Raw genomic sequence first — 26,655 nt, 5'->3', positions numbered from 1 at the left:
AAGGATTTGTGTATTATTGAATCGTGTTTTGAATTTACGAATTTAATTTGCGTGTTTTTGAATCGTGTCTTGAATTTTCAAATTAAATGTGTATTTTTGTATCGTGTTTTGAATTTACGAATTAGATTTGTGTATTTTTTTATCGTGTTTTGAATTTATGAATTGGAATTGTGTATTTTTGGATCATGTATTGAACTTGTAAATTGGATTTGTGTATTATTGAATATTGTTTTGAATTTCCGAATTTAATTTATGTAGTTTTGAATCGTGTTTTGAATTTGCAAATTTAATTTATGTATTTTTGAATCATGTTTTGAATTGATGAATTGGATTTGTGCATTTTTGAATTGTGTTTTGAATTCACGAATTTGTGTAGCTTTGAATCGCAGATCTATACCAAATACATCAACATTGCCATACTAAATCTAGAGGGTGTTAATGACAAAAATATTCATACCTGAATTATTCACAGACAGTTAATGCACATTTTTAGTTTTAAAATATATTAGTCACAGAAATAGTTAACATGAAAATTATATTTCTCAATTTATTTAAGCCAGGTGAAGAATAGGGTGAACTGAACAAAGTAGTCACAGCAGTACAAATACCTGGAAAGCTTGCAGACATGGAAAATGCGGTCACACTTTACAATAAGGTTCATTAGTTAATGTTAATTAATGCATTTACTAAGATGAACAAACAATGAACAATACATTTGCTACTGTATTTGTTCATGCTAGTTAATGTTAGTTAATGAAAATACAGTAGTTCATTATTAGTTCATGTTAACTCATGGTGCATTAACTAATGTTAACAAGCATGGACTTGGATGTTAATAATGCATTAGTAAATGTTCAATTATGATTAATAAATGCTGTACATGTGTTGTTCATGATTAGTTCATGTTAGTAAATGTATTAACTAATGAACCTTATTGTAAAGTGTTTCTGAAAATGCTAATATATTTCCAGATTTAAGATTCCCTGTTTTGGGCGTAGGGTTTCTACACAAGACCCCAGAATCTTTCAGAAATGAACTTTAATTGTACAAGGCTGGAATCACATCGTAATATCAGGGTAATTTGAGTTGTTAATGGCTTCAAGAACCTAACTGTGATGAATATGATACTTTTTAGGTTATTTTTGACTATTTAATTGCAACCGAGATTGAAGACACCATGTGTAAAATTAAGCACAATATAATTAGATAAAATGACTGATTAGGTAGCTAGTGTGGAAAGTTCTCGATGAAAACAAAGGGGCTTTAAGTGTCCACAATTCAATTCTGACTGACACTCAGTTATTAATGCTCAGTTATTAATGGCGACTTCAGCCTGAGGGTAAAATCTGTTCTCATGCTTAATTGTTACGCTTAGGTAGTTTTGAAATTCAAGTTTGCTCCAACTTCATTATAATGCTCATCAGGCGTCCACATTCATGCACTTAACCTTGATTTTGCTTTTGTCTTTTTTGGACAGGAGGGGTCAGCATGTGTATGCGTGTCCTAATGGACTCATTAATATTCTCCTTCGTTCTCTCCTGAAGGGCATTCACCCTGTGGGCACATCCAGGACATATACATATATACAGTATACACTATCATCCTATGTGAAGAAGCACATGCTTTTACACATGGAGCAACATCTGTTGCCTAAATCTGTCCAGAAATAGGAGGGGACAGCAAAGAAAGCATGAATACATAAGGAAAGATGAAAGAAACATTGACCATAAAAATGGCTATGACATCTTTAACATATTGACAAACAGGCCCATAGCATAAAGGATCTGTACTCAGTAGCATAGTAATTTTTTATAATCTCAGTTTATCCATTAGCAAAGATGTAAAGTATAGAGGTTAAAGTAGACAATGTAAATTATGTGTGTAATTAGCACAATACTTAACATAGGGTCATCTTTCTTTAAAGTTCTATGCATTACTTTTCATTATTACACAACTGTCTGAATTACTCTGATTGGCCAGGTGGAGTTTGCAAGTTATATTACGAGTAATTACAATACCGTGATCAGAATTTAAAACAACATCAACACTATCTAACGTTAATTGACTGTAAACATGGTTGTACTTTGATAGTCTTTGGCTGCTAACATGATTTCACAATTTATTCTTTAATTTGCAAAGAATACTTTTCTGAAATTATATTATTAAGGACAATGTCTGAATATCCGAATATAAAACCAACTTTACCTCTATTATTGTTTGTGACCTTTTAAACATCACTGTGACGTATATATGTATAGATTTAAAGTGTTTTTTGTAATTTATATTCCTCCTGGCATAATTCTTTGTTTCTCTTTTTGTCGTGTTCCTTTGTCTACCTCTTTTATTATGGGATTTGTACCTTTTCTGTAGGTTCTTGTATTCTTGTTAAAAGTTCAAATAAAAAATATACATATACACACACACATATATATATATATATATATATATATATATATATATATATATATATATATATAAAACGTTATATATATTATAATCAATTCAGAGTAACATTATCATGCTCACCAGATCTGATGTGGATAAAGGCTAAATCATAATTAAAAAATAACAAAAGAGAGTGACAGAAGTGTATTGCGTTGTATGTTGAAGCTACAGTAAAAGAAATCAGCCAGGACCTACTGTCAGTTTTTACAGTCTTTGGTATCAACCTCTGCATGAACATATGACAGTTGAGCTGAGTGATTTGACATGATTCAGCAGTCTACATGTGTTTGGTGAAACACACGCATAAAATTTAACAATAAACATAATAAACTAAGAAAATACATAACTAAACATACCTTATGCCACCTCAGAATGGAGATGAATAAGTGTGCAATCAGTACATCTTGCGTTTTGCCTCCTGAAGCGAGTTTGAACATGCCTCACGCTGTCGTTACCCAGTAACACACAGTAAACAAGAACTCGCGTTTTCAAAATAAAAGTCCCACACACATAGTAAGTGAAATATATGCTTAAAATAACTAAAGGATGGAAATGAACACTGTTTTATCACTAGAAAATGTTTGGCTTATCAAAACGCAGTCTATTAATGACTTTAGAGCATTTTTATGATCTCAGAGCTAAAAAATTTGCTGCATTTGTATTTGTAAACACTTGACTACATTACAAACTCTGTGGATGGTAAGTATTGTGGACAATTTCAAAAATAACATACAGAGAAACACTTTTGCATGTTGAGATGTACATAATATGTGTGTGTGCTGGTGTTCACCGGCTGCTTCATGTGCACACAGGGCGCGTCAAGCAACTGAAAGAAGCAGAGCTTGAAGGTAAACAAACAACGGCTTATCATATGCAACTTATCGATATGTATTTACACAGTTAGCATTAAGAAGGAACATAGAAATGTTATCTGACTAACATCTAGCAGCTAAATGTGTCTGGGAAAATATTCAAAGGCTTTTATCTTCATAAACAGCACGGATGTTAATGCGTATGAATGGCTGGAGTAGACGACTCACGTCAGCGTGTTCTAACCGTGAACGTGCTCTTTCCGGCAATCTTCCTTCTGCATTCACATAGTGCAGCATTCCGGTATTTACCGTTAATGTTACAACTTCTCTTTCAGAAAAATAGCTGGAATGAATTTACCGCTATTTTCAAAAAGGGCCTGTTCACATAGGAAAATTAGTTTACACAAATGTTAAGAATGACCCAGGGTTAACTAATTCAAATGTTAAAATCCCTTAAGAGTTCAGGACAAAAGGTATACAGTAGGTAGGCCACCATTCCTTGGTTCAATGAATTTTCAGTTCTATAAAGGATCTTACAATAGACCCATGGCTCAGAGGATCTAGTCACTGATATTATCCTTAAAACAAGAATATGGCTAAATCTGATTTCAATTTTATTCAGATACAGTAAAGTGTGATTTAAATATGGAAACCAGTCCACAGTCACACAGCGAGACGGTTGCTGTTTCGAGTCCCGAATGAATAAGGGGACATTTCAGTGCAGAGTTTGTATGTTTTCCCTATGTACAAGCGGGCTTCCTCTCCTCCAGTATCCCCCACAGTCCAAAGACATGAATTGGAGCAAATGTATGGGTTTCCCAGGGTTCCACAACTGTAATTTGAAAACATTTTGTAAAATAAAGATTTATTAGTTGTTTTTTTGTCCAATTTTCCAAATTTATTTATTTTATTTTATTTTATTTTTTGAGAATATACTTTGTCTGCTTAATTTCATTTATAATCAGGCTTCTGTTTATTGGTAATTGGTAGACCCACACCGAATCTGTGCGCGCAGAATTCCCTAGATTTTCCGCAGATTTTTAGCCGATCATTAATTCTGTTTATTTACTTGAGTAAATGTGTGTAAATCTATATTCATTCAGTTTTTAAATTGATTTCAGTAATATTATTGACTAATATGTAAATGTTCATCTGATTTATGTACAATGCAGTTTGTACAGTAATATTTTCTGTAATTTACAGTAATATTTTTCTAAGCATTTGTTTACCAAATAAAGTGAATCTAATTGGATTTGCATTTTAAGCATTAAATAAAAGTTAAAAAGATAATATTTTTATTTCACATATTAGGGTGTTATACTAAGGTTATGATACTCCCAAAATAATTCTGCAGAAATCTGAAGATTTTTACCAAAATTCTTCACAGAAATAGCAAAAAAAGTCTGCAGATTTTGTCTGGCCCTAGTTATTGGTAAGGGTGAGTAATTGTATTTCACGGTAACAATACATTTCACAGTATAATCACTAAATTTAAATATAGTCAGAAATTAAATGACTTTTTTTCAGTCTAATAGTTGACAGATGCTGCAGTGCTAAACAAGTGACTGTTTCACTTAGCAAGGGATATTGTACACAGAGTTATTCTGTACTGACATTCGCAGTGCTTAGAGAAATCTCAATGCTAGGTTGCAAATGGAAGGGCATCCGCCACATTAAAACATATGCCAGAATAATTGGTGGTTCCTTCCACTGTAGTGACCCCCTGATAAATCTGGAACTAAGCCGAAAGAAAGTGAGTGGGTTTTTGAAACAACATATTTAAAAGGCTGGGGCCTGTTTTCTAGTTTGTTCTTGGGCCAGACAGGGCTCTGGAATCGCCGGCATGTAGGTTGAAAGGAATATTGGTGTGCTTTTATCTCTGTTGAGACAGACGAGAGAGAAAAAAAGGAGGGCAAGAAAGTGAAATGAAGAACAGGTCTTTTTTATTCCTCTTCAAGAGAGGCTTGAAGGTCAAGGCACATGAGAAGAAATATCCGTAACAGATGCCACATAGCAAGGCCAACAGCCGACAGCGGACAGCTGCTTCAGCCAGCCGCGGTTCAGCTCCCACAGCTGTAAGCAGAGGTGACGGGTTTGCATGGAGTGTGCAAAACCCTCCTGAGTCTTGTACGCATTTCAATATCAGCGTCTGTAGAGTCGTCAAGTGCTGGTATGGGAGTTTGCGTCCCCTTCCACGCTGTGATTAAAAACATGCCACACTGTGAATCTAACAGGACAAAAGGCTTTGAGGTCTCGAGACATCAGCCATTGTAGCGTTTGTTATGTCTACATCAGGGTCCTGTGGCTAAGCAGCTATCGTAATGACTTCAAGGACAAGACAGGAGGTCTCTTGTTTATGGAGTCCAAAGGAGCGAGAGAGGAGGAGAATGAGAGAAATGGACTGTTATTAAATCGGAAGGCGCCTAAGCAGCTGACAAGCAGTGACTCTGTGTGTGTGTATGTCAAATAGGGAATGAGAGAAAGAGAAAGGGGGAGAGACAGTGAGAGGGAGAAAGAAAAATGGTGCTGGCAGCGCCAGGCGACACTGTTAGACATAATAACATAATTTGAAGTAATGATGGTTGCCCTTTAAGATAGTCCACCGGGAGAGAAAGAGAAATGAACTAGACTGTCTTCGGTCCACAAAAGCAGCGTCCGGCTACATCCACGATGCTGACCAATTAGGTTAGAATCACGACATGAATGATTGGCCAATGCACTGGGAGGGTGCAGTCCCACTGTACATTCATTACTGGGGAAGGAGAAAGTACGTTTACAATAGATGGCATTTAGATTTCCCATATATCTCAAATCACATTTTTGGCAGGATCCAACTTTTGTTTTTCCGAAGGATCTTTCTGACGCACAGTAATCAGAAAAAAGCCAAAAACATGACTCAAAAAATGCTCTAAACCAGTTTTTCTCAACTGTGGTACATGTACCACTAGTGGTACGCGGGCATCCTTCCAGTGGTACGTGGAGGAATCAAATATATCATATGCTACATTCATTCATTCATTCATTCATTTTCTTGTCGGCTTAGGGGTCGCCACAGCGGAATGAACCGCCAAATTATCCAGCACATTTTTTACGCAGCGGATGCCCTTCCAGCTGCAACCCATCTCTGGGAAACATCCACACACACATTCACACACACAGTCATACACTACGGACAATTTAGCCTACCCAATTCACCTGTACCGCATGTCTTTTGACAGTGGGGGAAACCGGAGCACCTAGAGGAAACCCACGTGAATGCAGGGAGAACATGCAAACTCCACACAGAAACGCCAACTGAGCCGAGGATCGAACAAGTGCTATTTCTTCAGAAAATTTTGTAAAAAATCTGGATTTATGCTGAATGATTTTAGCAATATCACAACTAAAAACTCAATATATTAAATGAACAAGTAATACATGTTTAACTTTTATTTAACGTTTACAATGCAAATCCAATGAGATCCACTTATTTGGTAAACAAAGTAACTCTCTTATATAATATATCCACTAAAAGACAGAAAATATCACTTTATAAACTATATTGTAAATCAATCATTTGAACATTTTAATATTACTGTTATTATATCTCAATAATATTAGTGAATAAACTGAATAAATATAAATTTACAGAAGTAAATACATACCTTAATGACAATGATGCGCGCAGATTCCGTGTGGGCCTACATATAGCCTATATTTCTAAGGTCCAGGCAACATTTCCAGCTGTTGATGAATTAGATGCTATATGATAATACTTTACTTTTAAGTACAGAAGTTTTTTTTTTTTTTTTTACTTTTTAAGCACAGTAACCCTTAATTTTTATCCTTTTAAAGCATATTTTAGTTTAAAAGTTGAAGCTTCGTTTTTATTTGTTTGTTTGTTTTTTACATATAAGCACAGTATAGCGTTAATTCATTCATTTTCATGCCGGCTAAGTCCCTTTATTAATCTGGGGTCGCCACAGCGGAATGAACCGCCAACTTATCCAGCAAGTTTTTTTTTTACGCAGCGTATGCCGTATTTACAGCCACAACCCATCTCTGGGAAACATACACACACACACATACACTACGGACAATTAAGCCTACCCAATTCACCTGTACCGCATGTCTTTGGACTGTGGGGGAAAACCGGAGCACCCGGAGGAAACCCACGCAAACGCAGGGAGAACATGCAAACTCCACACAGAAACGCCAACTGAGTCTAGGTTCGAACCAGCGACCTTCTTGCTGTGAGGCGACAGCATTACCTTCTGCGCCACTGCCTCGCCATTTACAGTGTTAATGTTCAAACCTTTTATAATGTTTAAAGTGGCTGACAACAATAAATATTTTTAATAATAGGATTTAATCTGCCTCGTGTTTTAACTGTGCAGTGCAGTAGTTGCTTCATCTGGCCAAATACGCTACTGTATTTCAATCCAGGTCATTATGGTGGTACTTGGAGAGACCGTTCTTTTCTGAGGTGGTACTTGATGAAAAAAGTTTAAGAACCACTGCACTATACAGTTTCAAGTGGCAATAAACTTTGCAGATGTTAAAACAACAACAGCTTTCAAACCCTTCACATTAATTATAATTTCAGATTATCAGTTAATAATAAATGTGTTTTTTTTTGTGTGTGTAGGGTTAGATGATTTGTTTCCAGTGAAGACTTAGAGAAACTTGTTCATGCTTTTATCACCAGCAGGGTGGATTACTCCAACGGCCTCCTCACTGGTCTTCGCAAAAAGACAGACAGTTGCAGCTCATCCAGAATGCTGCTGCAAAGATTCTGACCAAAACCAGAAAATCAGAGCACATCACACCTGTCCTCAGGTCTTTACACTGGCTCCCAGTTACATTCAGAATAGATTTTAAAGTATTTTTACTTGTCTTTAAATCACTAAACAGCCTAGGAACTCAATACATTACAGATATGCTCACTGAATACAAACCTAGAACTATCCAAGAGTTCAGTCAAAGCAGAGTGAATCAACCTTCAGCTACTGACAGCGCCCCCCGCTGCTGGAATCAGCTTCCGGAAATGATCAGATGTGCTCCAACATTAGGCACGTTCAAATCAAGACTGAAAACACATCTGTTTAGCTGTGCCTTTACTGAATAAGCACTTTGCTACGTCCGATAGATTGCACTAGTATGTCTTTCTTTTCTTTTTCCTTCTTTTATAACCTGATTTAACACATTTCAATCTGTTTTTAATTATTTTTAATCTTTGCTTTTTTAATGTAAAGCACTTTGAATTACCATTGTGTATGAAATGTGCTATATAAATAAACTTGAGGTTTATGTGGTTCCTAGTAAGCACACAAACCTCAAATGCGCATTTACATTTGTGCATGATTTCCATATTTTACACAAATTTGGGTTGAAGCTCGTATTAAAGTGGGTCACAAAATTGACTGGCAAACCGAAAGCTAATCTCTTTAAAAAAGACTACAATACAATCTGTGTTTCTTACACCACAGCACCGACTATAGACAGTGGAGCTGTTTGCATTGCATAAGTGACAATTCACGCACAATATAGTGGCAGCCATAATAGTATCGGCCAATAACTGTTTACAGTTTGTTATCAGCCTGATGAGGAAATGCCCTATTGTCAGACAAATTATGGATTATTTCTGCCGGTTGATTCACTTCTGATGTGTGCTGTGGGCCATGAGGGTTTTCATTGGTGTCTTCCACATGACCTGACATGTCGACCGGAGCAGACGCGCGCTTTGGAAGATGTTTTGCTATAGGGAAGACAAGATGTTGACAGTGTTTTTGCCATGAATATACAAGGACCAACTTATCTATTCATTTATTTATCCAGATTTATTCATTTAAAAATTAAACCCATGATTAGCCTCGCATGGAATACGTCGAGGCCATCTTTCAATGTATTTGTTTACTTATATAAATGTGTGTAAATATATTTTTATTTAGTTTTCATAATAATTTCGTATTAAGATTTAGCAGTTGTTTTATTTCTCCAATTAAGTTTCTTTAAAAAAAAAAAACTTTTCTGATTTGTTTTACTTAGCATTTGTGCTTTAAATCAGGCTTCCAAACATAAACTGTTACTGGTAAGGGTGAGTGGTATAACTAAAATTCTATTTCACCGTTAAAGTCATTTTAGTTCACGGTAACATCATATTTCACGATATAGTCATTTAAATAGTTACAGATAATCAACAAAAAGTGTTTACATAAATAAATAAAACTTAAATAATGCAAAAACTTTAAGGACTTTAAATGTTTCAGTCTGTTAACTTAATTGTTTTTACAAATTTATTTAAGTGGATTAAACATAAAAGCAAAACTATAAGTATGTGTTGACGAGGAAAGTCATTTAAATAGTTTCAGAAAATAAATAAACTTAAATACTGTAAAAGTTAAAAGGACTTCATATGTTTTAGTCTGTTAGTCGACAGAGGCTGTAGCGCTGGAAAAAAGTGAGGCATATTGTACACCGAGTTATTCTGTACTTGCATTCGCAGTAGTCAAATCAAATCTTTTTCCAGCTAATTCTGACAAATTTTCACCTCCACTTGTACAAATGTGCGCATGCGTGAATGAACGAATCACTTCCTGAGAGGTCGCATATAAAAGAATTATTCAAAATGAACGAATCTTTCAAGAATGACCCTACACTACTTCACAGTCTCAAGTTTAAAAAGTAAATATAAATTCCAGGTAAACATTAACCTCAGATTGCTGACCTAATCTTACAGTAAATGCTTCCCTCAGTATCATGAGTAGCTCACGTGAATTTGAGTAAACCACACCCACTTACTTACATTTTACTGTATACATGACATTATTTATGATTGAAAATTTATTCTGCATTAATGATAAATACTATTATACCTCCCAACCATTCCATAACAAAATGACATGTGAAATGGAGCTTGTAGAGCATATTTTAACCCAGCTTCTTTCTGAAAACATACCCCTATATACATTTATGGAGAGCGCCAAATATGTCCCAGTAGGTATATTTTTTCAGTTTTTGTGTCCGCGAGTCCCGCAGAGGCCGCTGTATACTCTTTTTGGGATCTCAAATTTCTCTCAAAGTGCAATTCGCGCCTGCTGTTCTCGTATAACTCCACCAGAGGCCGCGGTCTAAACCAAACCAACAGCGTTTTCAAAAGCAATCCAGAAAAAACAAAAGCCCTCATGGCAGCCTGATTTTTAGCACGATTACAGATTTTACCACATTCTCACCCTGTTGTTTACTTGTTTTTGATATTATATTTTTGCCTTTTGTTTTTATCTTCCCTGCTTTCTGGAGCCATTCTTCAGCAGACTCAAACTCTGTCATCGCGGCCAACTCCGCTCCACGTCACAAGTCTGGCGATATACAGCACAGAGGTAAGCGTTCAGCTGTTAAGCGTGAAAGAAACAGCATCATAGTGTTCATTTTAAAGATGAAATGCAGCCATACATATCTCCGGCTACATAATTTGTGACCTCCAAAAATGTATATAGGGCTACCTTTTTAGAATGAGCCTATGTTGGCATATTTAAAAAAAAAACACCACACACTGTAAAAAATGCTGGGTTTCACACCATTCATGTTCCCCCAATACAAATCGATAGGGTTAAGTTAATTGTTTTTACGGTCTCACTTTATATTAAGTGGCCTTAACTAATATGTACTTACACAGGAATTATTGGTTTGTTACAATGTACTTATTGTGTAAATACATGTATTTATTGTGTACTTATGCTTAATTAAATACCTGTATGTAATTACATCTGTAAATAACTTCTGTAATTACATTTGTAAATACACTGCTGACCATTCCCTACACCTTAACCCACCCTTAAACCTACCCACACCACCAAACCTGTCCATAACCCAACCTCTATCCCAACTCAACAGCACCACAAGTGTTCTCAAATACATTATGAACACAGTAAGTACATTGTATTTATGTTTTGAAGCAAGTACATAGTAGTTAAGAACACTTAATATAAAGTGGGACCGTTTTTACAAATGTAAGTGTAAATGTAAAATGAGTGTCGTAAACTCAAAATTGACTGAAAGTTAATTCTACTTATTTGAAAAGAGTTTTGAACTCAGTGTTGAAGGTATTGAGTTAATTTATTACCTCATTACTTCAACTCAAATGGAGTAAGTTCACAGTACTCAGATAGATTAGTTTAACTCAAATGGTTTGTTGCAATCGGTTTCATCAAATGGTTTGAGTTGCCTTAACTTATTGGGTTTTACAGTACTCAGTTAGATTGAGTTCTCTTCATTTATTGGGTGTTACTGTGCTCAAATTGCTTCGTTTACTCAAATAGATTAAGTTCTCAGTACTCAATAGGATTAGCTTTTGAACTTAAATGGTTTGTTGCCATTCCTCAAAGGATTTGAGTTACCTTAACTTTTTGGGTTTTACAGTTTCAATTACAGCTCCAAAAAATTAAATTTACAAAAACAGAGGCCATTTCTACTAATCAGACCTTCATTACGCAGAATCTCGACCTGACTTGCATTTGTAAATACATTACTCTAGCATTTCTACTTCAGGGTAAGCACATCCATCTATTTCCTCCTCCGTTTATTGTTGTTTTGCCGTCCTGCACCTGCGCCCGTTACAGCTTTTGGATACACACACCAATTCTGCATTCCCTCATGCTTAATTCCCATAGAGACTATCTTTGTTGTTGCCGGCTAATCCAACTTAAGACCCTTCACGAACGCAAACATAGTTCAAACGCACACACACCGCATCCTATCGCTCTCTAAAAATAGAAGAACACGTGCAAAATAAACAACCAAACCTACTTAATTGATACATGGGGGTCATGTGTGCGAATCGCAAAGCAGGGAAGGAGGTGCTTAATCATTTTTGCACCTGTTCATGATTAGCAAACCCTCACGCTCCTAGCAGGGCGCTAAGAATGCTAAAGACGCTGGCGGAGCCAACTGCAAGAGCCTCGATTAGACAGCAGTCAGTCAGCATGAGGAGAGAGAAAAAAAAGAGAAAACTGTGACTGGGAGGAGACGCTGGCGCCGCTCCAGTGGACGTGTGTTTGTGTGCGGAGTGTGTGGAAAAGGGGGCGCCTCGGGGCAGGACGTTTGGGCATGGAACTCAGGCCCACAGGAAACGAGAGAGGAAAAAAAGACAAGACCTCGAAATAGCTCTCTACTTCCCCTCGCTTCTATTTGCATACAAAAGCTAGAACTGGCCATGGAGTTCAGTCCCTCGAGGTTCGTACCGAATGCCAGGAAAGCTCTCTTCTGTACCTCTTTCTCTCTTTCGTTCTTTCTCTCTTTCTCTTGTAGTTTGCCCAGAACTCCTTGGAGTCTATCAGGCACTGCATTATGCTTTCTGCTGGCTTCATTAGTCCTGCATGCTGCACCGGAGAATTTCATTACATACACGCACAGCCAAAGTTCACAAAAAAACAACAACAACACAACAGTCCCTGGGCTACACGAGTTTCCTTTTGTGATCTGATTACCCAGAGAAAGCGGGAACGATAGTGTTTGTGAATATATGAGTTTGGGGTGGGCAAAACAAAACAACAAGAAATAAGGTAATAACTGCACACTGTGAATCGTTTTCTTAAGCATTAGCAACTTGTGAGTTCATCATTTTGTCAAGGATTAACTCTACAGTAGTAATCGGTTTAAAAATACAGCTACCAAAAATGGATGCACAATTATAGATTCCGGTTGTAAAATAATCAATGATAATAATAATAATAATAATGATAATAATAATAATAATTATAATAATAATAATAATAATAATAATAAATGAATAATAATAATAATGATAATAATAATAATAATAATGATGATGGGGAACAGGCGAAGCAGTGGCGACCAGTGACCAGGGGCCTCATGTACGAAGACTTGTGTGGAAATCTTACTAAAACATTGTGTACGCACAAAGCTGTAAATGTGCGTACGCAGAAAAAAATTCAGATGTATGAAACACTGCGTACGCCGAATCTCACGCATATTCTTTTGTACATCCGAATGAACGTGAAACTGAGCGCAACATGCACGAGCACAAAACCCCTCCCTGCCTCCTCCCCCGTATAAATATGCTAATGACAATGCTAATGGCAAAACCCAACGAAAAAGCAACGGCAAAATCAAGCAAAAAGAGAAACTTTGAACAGAATGTGAAATGGAGGTGCTGCTTTCGGAGGTAGACCGGAGAAAAGCGGTGTTATTTGCAAGTTTGTTCTCCGGAATTTACAACAAAAGAAAAAAATAGAGTGGGAGAGTTTAGCTGATGCGGGTAACACAGTTGGGTCTGAACATCACACTGAGTGCATTAAAAAAAGAAATAATGTGGTTTATATCTGTAAAATGTTGCAGTACCCTTAGCAGTCTCTGTGGCGCACCTCGTAAGACGCATGTGATCATGTATTGACACGTTCGAGCATGAACTCGGCTCGAATCCAGCGTCTGATGATCTCTTTCTTCTTTTTTTCCCCACTTCATATCAGATTTTGCCCACTATTTATCACGAGAAAGACAAGTAGGAATCATCAATAAGTTTGTGCATCATATTTTATTTGCACATTTATTGAATGGAAATGTTTCTGATTCACGCATGCAAATTCATCTTCAGATAGTGTCTTTATAGCAATGTGCGTGCAGTGGATAGCTCAGATTACAATGGGAAAACAGGCGACCGCTGCAAATTGTGCTTTAATGTTTAGCTGGTCAACTGTATGGTATGGAAACCTTACATCAATCAATTTTAATAATAATTATTATTATTAAGTCTGAGGAACTATCACGATTATTATACATTTGTTAATTAAAAAAAAAACTAGAAATGTGTATATTCCATACTAAGTATGAAGTCGAGCAGTCAGTCCTTGTCACGTGACTCACAGTGCGCCATTCTGAAACTGAATGCTTCACACCATGCATGATTGCTGTTTGACTCTGTCAGATGTCTTTAAAAGTCTGCAGTGAGATTTGCTGAAAATACTTGTTTTGTTAGATGTTACTCTACCATTGTGGTATGTACTTACGTTTGTGTATTAACACCAGTATTTACTTTTTACTATGATATTTTTTTTTCTTTGACTGCTCTAACTCTGTAGTGTGGGAACAAATACTCTCTACTCTTAGGATTATGCTGTGGTGTAGGGAATATTTTACTATTTGGATTAATTAATAATTCTAATTAATTATTACAATATTTGTAATATAATATTTTTAATATATAACTTCGTAATTTCTCTTTTTGACACACAGTAGTCTGTTAGGGAAACTAGTGTGTGTTTAATCACTTAAAGACAAATGGATTAGTTCTTTGTGTTTTCATATTCATATGATAGATAATTCTCGGGAGGCTCATATGGAACGGTTTTCTAATTTTAAACACAATACATGTGTTTATGAATATGAATCGATCTTTTAAAAGCAATTGTTTTGAGTTAGAAGGCCAAAAGCTCTCCTCCTATTCAAAGTTTACATTGAAGGCTTCTTACGACATATTTGCATATTCAAATACGCTTTTCTTGAAAAAAATCTAAAACTTGGAGAACATAAATGCAAAACATATTCATATAGGACACCCTTAACAAGGCTATATGAAACCATATAAAATAATTTAAGCACAAAATGGGTTAATAATCTAAAAAAAAAAAACTCTTACAAAAAATTATAATAACATGTAATAATAAATTCATCAATAACCAAGTTTGACAATACAATCATTAAGCTCATTAAATAAGTGCTTTTAAGTCAAGATGCAGCATTTATAGATGTATTTATGAACTGCTTACTAATGTAGAGTTAATGCCTAACAAATAATTGTCTAAAACTATTTGCTAATGCTTAATAAATGATTTATAGTGTGCATTTAGAATAAACTATTATCGGAAAACAACAAAATAAAAATAAAAATACATGGAAAAGATCCATATTTACTGAGGACTGCGTTATGGATTGAAACAAAAACGCATACCGCGAACAACGCTTTCACAGAAGGGCTGGATCCCAACCAGGCCGCCATGTGTTCTGTGAAACTGCGAATGTTCTTTGCCCTCTGCAATATGCTTCACAGATCTTCTGCATGAATAAATCACCATGGTAGATACCGCACTTCCTGCATCAGATTCTCATTCATGCCATTTATCACACTTGGATTCTTTCTTTAAGTCTCATTTGTGTATTTTTTTAAACAATCAGTCATCACCGACCTTTTTAGTTTGACAGAGATGAGTTTAATTCTGTCACAGACGTGTCTTTGCTGACAGAGGTGCAAAGTTTTAGGGTGCCGTTGTGTTTTTAAACAGGAGAATTTTTTCATATTTAACAACATTCACAGGTTTTAGGGAACTGTGCTAATGACAAACACATATTTTTCAGTTACCCATTTTTGTGTACACTACACAAAATGTACAGTAAAAACTGTCTGTTGTATAGTTAATTTACAGAAATGCACAGTTAAAAATATGATAGTAACCGTAATAGATTTTACAGTAAACTACAGAATTTAATTCATTTATAGTGTTGTGCGCTATTGTTTTCAAGTATTAAAATCTACACATTTGCTACAACGATAAAAACACAACCATGAAGATGTCGTACAAAAGTCATACGATAAACCAATGCTCATCACAAATAACTTTTCCCACAAGCACAGAAACATACTAATTTAGAAAAGACACACTTTTTACAGTTACCGATATGGCCGTACACTGAAAACAAACAACAAACAGATCAGTAAAATTTACAGTAAAACTGTTGAGGCTGCCATTATTTTAAATTTTTAAAAATGTGTTAGTAACTATTAAAAACATTTTAAGATAAACTACAGTACTTTGTTAATTTATAGTGTCATACACTATTGTTTTAAAGTATTAACATGTACACATTAATCCTTTGTACCAGAAATAAAAACACAACTATAAAGATGTGACGAGAAAGTCATGCTGGAAGTCATGCATAACTTTTCCACGAGCACAAAAACGTACAAAAAATAAAATAAAATACATTTTAAAAATCTGTGAAATTAACATTTCCCAGAGATGGGTAGTTTCTGTGTGGAGTTTGCATGTTCTCCCTGCGTTTGCGTGGGTTTCCTCCGGGTGCTCCGGTTTCCCCCACAGTCCAAAGACATGCGGTACAGGGGAATTGGGTAGGCTTAATTGTCCGTAGTGTATGAGTGTGTGTATGTTTCCCAGAGATGGGTTGTGGCTGGAAATACGGCATCCGCTGCATAAAAATTTGCTGGATAAGTTGGCGGTTCATTCCGCTGTGGCGACCCCGGATTAATAAAGGGACTAAGCCGACAAGAAAATGAATGAATGAATGAATGTAAAATTAACAGTAAAAGCTGGCAGCTGTGGTTGTCAGAATTTTACAATTAAAAATATGGTAGAAAGTGTAAAAGAGATTTTACAGTAATCTACCATGTTTCATTAATTAATAGTGTTATACATCATTTTTTTAAAGTACTAACATCTACACATTGTACCATTGCTAACGATAAAAAGATAAAAACACAACCATAAAGTATGAGTTGACAAGAAAGCCATATGATAAAAAATGCTGATCACAAACAACTTTTCCCCCAGTACAGAAACATACACATTTAGAGAAGACGCACATTTAACAGTTACCAATTTGTGTGCACAATGTGGTCAGCTAAGATGTACAACGTGTAGATGTAAGTACTTCAAAACAATAGAGAATAACACTGAATGAAATCCGGGAGTTTTATATCAATTTAAAATAAAAATATATTTTACAGTTACTACCATATTTTTAACTGTAAAACTCTTGAAACCACAGATGATTTTTATAATATAATTTACGAAATTAATTTGCACTGTAAAAAACTAATCCGTAAAATTAAGGGTAAAAAAACTGACAGCTCTGATTGCCAGAATTTTACATTTAAAATTATGGTAGAACCTGTAAAAAAAAGACTTCACGTTAAACTACCGCACTTTATTCATAGCGTTTGCTACACATACAAAAATGCAACTAAAAACATGTGCTGATGAAAAATTCATACGATGCACATTAATAACTTCCAACAATCACATAAACATACTAATATATAGAAGACTCGGTTTCGTTCACATAACTACAAAATTTTTAATAATTATAGATTAGATAAGGCCAGAATTATTAGCCCCCCTTTGATTTTTACTTTTTTTTTTTTTTTAAATGTTTCCTAAATGATGTTTAACAGAGCAAGGAAATGTTCACAGTATGTCTGATAATATTTTTTCTTCTGAAGAAAGTCTTATTTGTTTAATTTTGGCTAGAAGAAAAAGCAGATTTAAATTTTTTAAACACCATTTTTAGGACAAAATTATTAGCCCCTTTAAGCTATTTTTTTCCATTGTCTACAGAACAAACCATTGTTATACAATAACTTGCCTTATTACACTAACCTGCCTAGTTAAGCTAATTAACCTACAGTAGTTAAGCCTTTAAATGTCACTTTAAGCTGTATAGAAGTGTCTCTGAAAAAATATTTAGTTAAATATTATTTACTGTCATCATGGCAAAGATAAAAAAATAAATCAGTTATTAGAGATGAGTTATTAAAACTATTATGTTGAAAAATTTGTTGAAAAATTTGTTAAAAAAAAAAAAGTTCTCTCCGTTAAACAGAATAATAAATTTAGGTTACATATTTTTACTGTAGCATTTTTACAGTATTTAACCTGTGAAATCATGGCAGTGCAATCTTTTTTTACAGTGTAGATGACTGCATATGTTTCATCTGGAAAGAGAAAAGGCCATGTGTTTAGCCTCAGCTTGTTGCGACGACACCACACACACACTTACACCGCCGCCATCCGGCTAATGATTTTGAATCGATACAGAGACCCGTGGTGCTCCTTCATGCAAACGGGGTCACCTCGCAGGTCGCGGCTAATCTATTACTGCTCAAACACCAATACGGCCTTGGACACAGAAAATGTCAGCACAGAAGTAAACCAAGATGAGGAATGCACAACACACTCATCATCGCCCATTCTAAACATGCAATAGGGAAAGCTAAAATCTGAGTATTTATCAAATCCAGTTATTTATTTGTGACCCAGGACCACATAAAGGGATAGTTTGCCCAAAAAATTAAAACTCGGACATCATTTACACTCCCTTCACGTTTCAGAACTTGATGTTTTTCTTTAAGGGAGGGAGGTGTCACAAAAACTGTCTACGTACCTGTATTAAGTAACACTTAAGTTAGTCTGTAAGAAGCAGTCTAAGTTGTCAAAGTGACCATTTTCAACTCTATACATGGCTACTTATTCGCTATAATAGCTAAAAAACTCCTCCCAACTTCATAATAATCATTTTGGCAAACACATCTCAACACTGGAAGCTCAATTCACGAGCGCAGACAGGATTTAGACGGCTCCACATATGAAATTACCGTCGGTAGTGTGGAAAAGCAAGAGCGAAGGCTATGAATGGGGAAGTTAGTCGACGTCAAGATTTCCACAGTGTAATCTCACCACGGTTGGACGTGGCGACGTGTTGGACATGATATTCGTGAACGTGGAAATTCGATTAACACCCACATGAGGTGATGAGACCCCTATTCTATAAACACACACACACAGCTCAGCGCTGGCCCAATGCAAACAACCAGCTCTTCCCCCCTGCCAGTGGCTAATGACAGACCCACTGCTTCATGGCGGGAAAACCATCTGGTGGCTGCAAAGCTTTTAAACCAAACAAAACACTGCCAACCAGAACAATCCGGGTGATCGACCAAGCACACACACACACAGACACAATTGTACGCATCATTTATTTCAGCGGTTTCCCATGGACTTTCTACAACTTTGCTGTGGGCTGCTTTTGCAAAATTGCCATTTGTTTTCATAATCGTATGTGTGTGAAATGAGTGTGCAGCGGTTTTGGTGGTTTAACAGGGACACAGAGTTGTATGATGACATTGGCATGACGTAATTGTTCTCTATCACAGTGGATTACGAGGACATGCCTGATGTCCTTGTAATTCAATAATGCTTCAAAATCGTACTAAGCAGGGTCTTTTGGCATTTAATTTGACCATTTTTTTCCTGTGAGGGTTGGGTTAAAGTAAAGGCTGGGGTGGGGCCATAAAGTTAGTGCTTTTTACTGCATAAATGACATTTGACTTATAGAGAGTCCCTGTAAACCACCAATTCCAACGTGTGTGTGTGTGTGTGTGTGTGTATGTGTGTCTACAAGATTAAGTGTTTTACAGGGACACAAAGTTGTACGATGACATTGGTATGACGTAGTTGCACTCTATCACAGTGGTTTACAAGGACATGCCTGAAGTCCTTGTAATTCAATAACTCAACGGGGGTATTTTGACAATTTAGTTTTACCACAGGTTTCCTGTGAGGGTTGGGTTTAGGTAAGGGCTGGGGTAGGGCCATAAAATTAGTGATTTTTACTGTATAAAACAAATTAGGCCTATAGAGAGTCCCTGTAAACCACCAATTTCAACATGTGCTTGTGCGCAGGTTTGTGTAGTTTACAGAGACACAAAGTTGTATAATGACAGGTGTACTCTATCACAGTGGTTTATGAGGACATGCCTAATGTTGTTGTTATTGAATAGCACCTCAAAATCATACTTAACGGGGTCTTTTGGTATTTAAATTTACCATTAGTTTGCTGTGAAGTTGGGGTTTGGGTTTAGATTAGGGTTAAGGTAAGGCCATATAATAAGCAGTCTTTATTGTAAAAAAATATTACGCCTATGGAGAGTCCATGTAAACCACGAACTCCAAGATGTGTGTGTGTGTACAGGTTTATGTTGTTTCCAGGGACACAAATTGTATAATGACATAGGTATGGCTGTTGTACTCTATCCAAGGGGGTTTACGAGGACAGATCTGATGTCCTCATAATTCAAAAACGCTTAAAAAAAAATCATACTCAACGGGGGTATTTTAACTTTTAATTTTACCACAGGTTTCCTATGAGGGTTGGGTTTAGGTTAGGGCTGGGATAGGGTCATACTGTTCTACTTTATAAAACAAATTAGGCCTATAGAGAGTCCCTGTAAACTACCAATTCCAACATGTGTGTGTATGTTTGCGTACAAATTTAGGTGGTTTACGGGGACACCAAGTTGTATAATGACAAGGCTATGACTTGTACTCTATTAAGCTGGTTTACAGGGTCACATCTCATGTCCCTATAATTCAAATCACTTCAAAATGTAAGTACTTAATGGGAAACGATCCTGAAACTATGGCTGGATCCATCTACTCCAGTTGACCTTACTTGGAAACTCTACTTACTGGACATTTTTAGTTAGTTTGGAATATACCACAGCCAAAATAAACGGCGCCAGCAGGAAAACTATTTACTTTTAATCAAATATGAGTTAAACTGTATGAGACATATTTCAATGCTAATGTTGTACATATTACTTCACTATTACTGTTTTTATTATAATTGACCTTTCTGTTGGCATATAAATTATTAACATATAAAATATTTAATAAATAAAAAAAAAAATAATAAAAAACCTAATGGAGTTTTTAATGAGGTTTTTTAATATTCAAAATGTGGTGTGGTAATAATAATTTTTTACCGAATAAAAATATTATGCCTATATACAAAAGTCCCTTTAAACCATGTATACAAGTGTGTGTGTGTGTGTGTGTGTGTGTGTGTGTGTACAGGTATATACATTTTTTTTTTAAATATGATGAATATAGTGGACGGTGTGTGTGGCACCGAAGGCCTGCGGATTGCAGCCTCAGTAGATTACGCACCTACATTCATCACACACACACACACACTTTCTGAATCGTGCTTATTTAGCTGTGTGGAACCGCTTCATAATCACTCAACGTGGCACTTCCAAATATAAAGCTCACTACACTTTCACTTTGTGCTGAAATTGTGGAGCTGCAGGAAATGGGTGGAGACAGGAAAGGGGCGGAGACATATTCCTGTGTGCATTATAATGGTCAAGCTAAATGCTCAGGAAGACAAAAGAATGGGACTGTATGTAGTGAAGCTCTGTCATCCTTTGTTTCTTTCAAAGCATTACACAGTAGAAAAATATATCTATACATATTTCTGCTTAAAAATGTTTTGTTGAATTGAATTGTTTTTGAATTTAATCAATTTATTTGAGTCATCTCAACTTACATCAAACTGATTAAGAATATTAAGTTCAACTTTGCATAGATAAAAAGAATTGTTGAAACTTCATTAACTGATTAAAATTAGAGTAACAAACATTTGTTGTCAGGACTTTGGTCATGCAATTATTTTACATTAATGAACAGACAAACGCTACCAGACAAAAATATGTTGAAAAAATGTTAATGTTTTTTAAAACAGGTCATGTATACCACTAATGTTGCATCTTTTTAAATGGAAATATAGTAAAATATAGTGACATTTTCTTATTTATTTAGATATATTTCAAAATGCATTTTATTCTCATTATTAGAATAATAATAATTATTATTATTATTATTATTCATTTATTTTATTTATTATTATTATTGTTTTTATTATTATTATTTGTGAGGGCTAAATCTTCATTGCACCATCCTTATGAAATCTCCCTCTGATTGGGATTTATTGAAGATAAGAACTTGTGCGATACACAAAGCATCAACAATCTAACAAGCATTTTACTTGTGTTATATATTTTTACATACGCTCACTGGCCACTTTATTAGGTACACCTTACTAGCACCGGGACCCCCCTTTGCTTGAACTGCCTTAATCCTTCATGGCATAGATTCAACAAGGTACTGGAAATATTTTGCTATAAACTGACATGATGGCATCACGCAGTTGCTGCAGATTTGTCGGCTGCACATCCATGATGCGAATCTCCCTATCCACCAAATCCCAAAGGTGCTTCTCTGTAAAACCAAGAGATGGTTGTGCATGAAAATCCCAGTAGATCAGCAGTTTCTGAAATACTAAGACCAGCCTGTGTGACACCAACAGCCATGCCACGTTCAAAGTCACTTAAATCACCTTTCTTTCTCATTTTGATGCTCGGTTTGAACTGCAGCAGATCGTCTTGACCATGTCAACATGCACAAATGCATTGAGTTGCTGCCATGTGACTGGCTGATTAGAAACTTGCTTTAATGAGCAGTTGGACAGTTGTACCTAATAAAGTGGCCGGTGAGTGTATATCAGCAAGCTATTAACCATTATGACATTAACATTAGCCTGCATGAATGCATATAAAACTATATTACCATAAACACTATCCTAAAATAATGGCTAAATGACCATTTAGCTAAAATTACCCATTCAGCTTTGAGCCCTAGGTAGTATCAGCCAAATTATAAAATTGTATTAGTAGCGTACCAAGTTTTTACATACACAAAGACCTGTTATGAGTGTTAAGGCACTTTTCATTTTGACTGTACATTTAAACAGCATTAAAAGCACACTTTGTTCCCCAAAGAGCTTAAAAAAAGAGGCTTTTATCCAACCACATCTGTTTCACAAAGTATGCTTTACACTATCAGCCACCCTGTGGATTATGATTGCGGAGAAAATGAGGCCAATTAGTGAGTCAGACTTCCAGGTTTTCATCAAAATGGTCTTCAGCGGTACCTGCAGTTTCTCATTCTGCAAGTAAAATTCATTTTGGCTTAAAGAGGTTGTGCTAAAAAAATGGAGGGGGGGGGGTAATACCTCAATTTATTCAAATACAATCAGAAATGGAGTAAAGGCTCTCAAAACTTGGTGAATTGCATATTGAGTATATAAAAATGGGGGAGATATTAAAATTGGAGCTACTGTAGGAACAAACGCACCACATGTAGCGTTGATCAATGTAGCGTAGCGTAGCATAGCATAGCGCTGCGACCTGGCTGCACACAAGCGAAAAATAAATTCCCACAATTAGACATTTGTAAGTAAAATGCCCGGTGTTAGCAACTCCAAAGCAATTTCCGATAAGACGCCGGTGTGCTGAAGTGAATCCAACTAATAAATGAGGAGAACCGGCGAAACGTATTTGCAGCTGATAAAACATACCTGTGAAATGTATTTCTCATTGGACTACCAAATCTAATTATACACCTATGAAATGGGAGTGGAGGCGGCAAAGCTCGGGAAAAAGCATCAGCGGTAAAGCTCTCAATTCGGCATCCCATTAAAAATACACTTAAACCACTTTGGAGGGAAGGAGAAAGAGGAGGCGAAAGCAATCCCTGTTCTTAGCTCACTCGCTCTCGGCTAATGAGTATGTTTTCTTATGCGACACTTCATATTCTTGCGTGCGTACGGAATGACGCTGGCATTTGGAGTGACAAATTTGAACTGATTAAAGAGTATAAACAGTGCATCAACAATTCAGAGCTGTAAAGCGGGTGGTGTGTGTTCCAGCGTGTGTGAGGATACGTTTATGAGCAGAGAGAGGAAAGGAGAGGGACTGCTTTTCACTCCTTATGTGCTGCTGGGAAGAATTCAATTTGAAATCGTAAGATGACAGCAAAGCTCATGGCAACATGTAAAATTGTGCTTCCCGGAGACATCAAAGACAGGAAGTGATGTATTAGAGACACCGAGAGAGCTTTGCGGAAGGATGACAGGATTTTACAGAGCTGATACCAGCATATGGTAATGACATTATTCTTTGATATACCATGGCAATGGTTACACTGATTCTTACATATATTTATGGTGATTCTACTACTGTACCATGGTATTCTTATGGTACACCACATACACAGTATAGTTAATGTTGGATATTGTCAATTTTGAACTTACAAAAAAATAATAATACTTAAAAAAAATTAATAAAATCACTTTACAACACATCAACAGGAGCGTCTCCAGTATCTTCAGCAAAAAAAAAAACTCTTCCACATCCTATAGCAAAAGTTGAAGTGACAGACTGGGTCAACAATTTCCATCCCACAAGCTCTCCAAAACCCACACACTCCAAGAAAAAGCATTCACCGGTGAAATAACGTGATTTATTTTATTGCCATGTTAAAGGTGCAGTAGGTGATCTTCTACAACAGCTTATGATAAATCTCTGAATCACAGTCCCTCCCCTGCCTTCTAGAGCCACACCTCCTTAAATACGAGCACAGCAAAAGAACCCTCTCTCATGTGTTAAAAGCGACTAGTGCTTGTCCGGTGGCGAGCAATCCAAACTGACATGCTATTTCAGAATGAATATTTTGAGTTGCATGGTAAACAATATAGGGAGAGACCAGGCGGAAGAGCGCTATTTACTTGTGTTTTGTTGTTAAACTGATTAAAATCTACATTATCGATGCTGTAAAAGGTCCCTTATGAAACTGAAAATAGTGGTATCAGTCTATTATCGGAGGATTTTAATGGCTGAACAACACTTCTGTGAAGATATAACCCGTTTGTAACAACATCTAATGTTACATCAGCTTTGCGTGAAGCTAAAATAGTTTTAAAACAAAACATTACCGGCCTAAGAGAAATCCTTGAGCCATTGTGTCATCCTTTCTCCAGCATGCAAAGGTAACTCCAATATTGATTCAGGTTTTTTACCTTCTCGTGAACACGCGGCACCAACAGTGGTCGGCGAAGCTGCGTACAAACGGCTGCGCAGTTGTTCAAATCTGCATTAGCTGACAGATAGTTTCGCCTACTTATTGGAATTATGAGAGATGTCAATCCGACTCTATTTAATTGGATGAACATTTTTTTGTTTTATGCCTTACCCAAAATATTAAAATACATATAAATACATTTAGATCATTTACTGTAATCATTACTATTGGACTGTGAAGAGACTTTCCATCAGCACAACAAAAAATGGTCACACTTTACAATAAGGTTCATTAGTTAATGTTAATTAATGCATTTACTAACATGAACAAATAATGGACAATACATCTACTACTGTATTTGTTCATGTTAGTTAACGTTAGTTGATGAAAATACAGTAGTTCATTGTTAGTTCATGTTAACTCATGGTGCATTAACTAATGTTAGCAAGCATGGACTTGAATGTTAATAATGCATTAGTAAATGTTCAATTATGATTAATAAATGCTGTACATGTGTTGTTCATGATTAGTTCATGTTAGTAAATGCATTAACTAATGAACCTTATTGTAAAGTGTTACCCAAAAAAATGCTTCTGAAGACAATCAGCTACTGCACCTTTAATATGGGCCATTTTAGATTGGTAAATGGACAAGATACAATACAATATTTAAGTATAAACCACATTTAAAAACAACTATAGTCGACCAAAGTGCTGTACATAGGAGTAGTCAAAAAAATATTAGAAGATAAGGTTAAAAAAAAAGATAAATGTAAACAAGGGTAAAATAATAGAACCAGTCATTTACATTTAGTCATTTGGCAGATGATTTTGTTCAAAGCGAATTATTTAAATTACAGTAGTTTTCCGGGTTAAATAACAAAATGGGTGGGTGGCTGGTAAGGGTGTCGCGATCCTCCAAATCCTCGATTCGATTACATTTTCGATTCTAAAGGCACGATTCGATTCGATTTTCGATTATGAATAATTAATTAATGACCAATTAATTATTTGTAGCCTACCGTTTAAACTACCTGACCTGCATGGTCTTTGTTTTACCCATAAACAAATCATACAGTAAATGAATAAAGGCAAGATACACACATAATTACCATCTGTGAGTCACTTTTTCTGCGGGACTCGTGAATAGGCAGTGATCTGTGTCGTTATAATGGCGTCGGTAAAAAAGACGCACAACCAACAGGAACCAGCCAACAGTATCTGAGGTGTTCGCTAAAATGACTAAGTACTAGTGAGTGAAAGATTGAAGCAGTCCTCTGACTGCCTGGACCTGCTGTCTCGAGCGCATGGCTGTGTCTGTGTGGTCACGTGATGTGCATTTTCAGAGGTAGAGAGGAAGGAGGGCTGCTCAGAAATGCTACACGCCACTGTGGATGTCAAATCGTTGTCGTTCTAAGATGGGTGAATTGGATGAACTAAACTGGCCATAGTGTATGTGTGTGTATGAATGTGAGAGTTTATGGGTGTTTCCCAGTAATGGGTTACAGCTGGAAGGGTTTTTGCTGCGTAAAAAATATGCTGGAATAGTTGGCAGTTCATTCCGCTGTGGCAACCCTTGGAATAAAGACTAAGCCAAAGAAAAATTAACGGATTTTTTTTTATCTAACATATATTTCTGCATTATTTATTGTAATAGAAGTGTTAAAAATCTTTATTATTATTATTATTAGTAGTAGTATTATTATTATTATTATTATTATTATTATTATTATTATTATTATTATTATTATTATTATTATTATATTTTGGCCCATGTACGTCAAACTGTCATTTTTTATGGGTGTTTCCCAGTACTGGGTTACAGCTGGAAGGGTTTTTGCTGCGTAAAAAACATGCTGGAATAGTTGGCAATTCATTCCGCTGTGGCAACCCTTGGAATAAAGACTAAGC

The 26,655-nt window shown here is 36.0% G+C and overlaps 1 protein-coding gene across 2 annotated transcripts in view; it reads right to left on the bottom strand.

Annotated features, from left to right (window-relative positions):
• Positions 1 to 26,655, bottom strand: part of ptprga (protein tyrosine phosphatase receptor type Ga) — a 514,388-nt gene that overhangs the window by 404,628 nt on the left and 83,105 nt on the right. The window contains exon 1 of one of the 2 annotated variants that reach the window (XM_087272537.1): positions 2,802 to 2,915. The gene's annotated coding sequence lies outside the window, so the exon portion shown is untranslated. 2 annotated transcript variants of the gene reach the window in all.

Source organism: Danio rerio, chromosome 11 (genome assembly GCF_052040795.2).
Source record: "Danio rerio strain M-AB ecotype USA chromosome 11, GRCz13ab, whole genome shotgun sequence".
In the NCBI taxonomy this organism is placed as follows: domain Eukaryota; kingdom Metazoa; phylum Chordata; class Actinopteri; order Cypriniformes; family Danionidae; genus Danio; species Danio rerio.
This window is presented reverse-complemented; position numbering and strand designations above follow the sequence as displayed.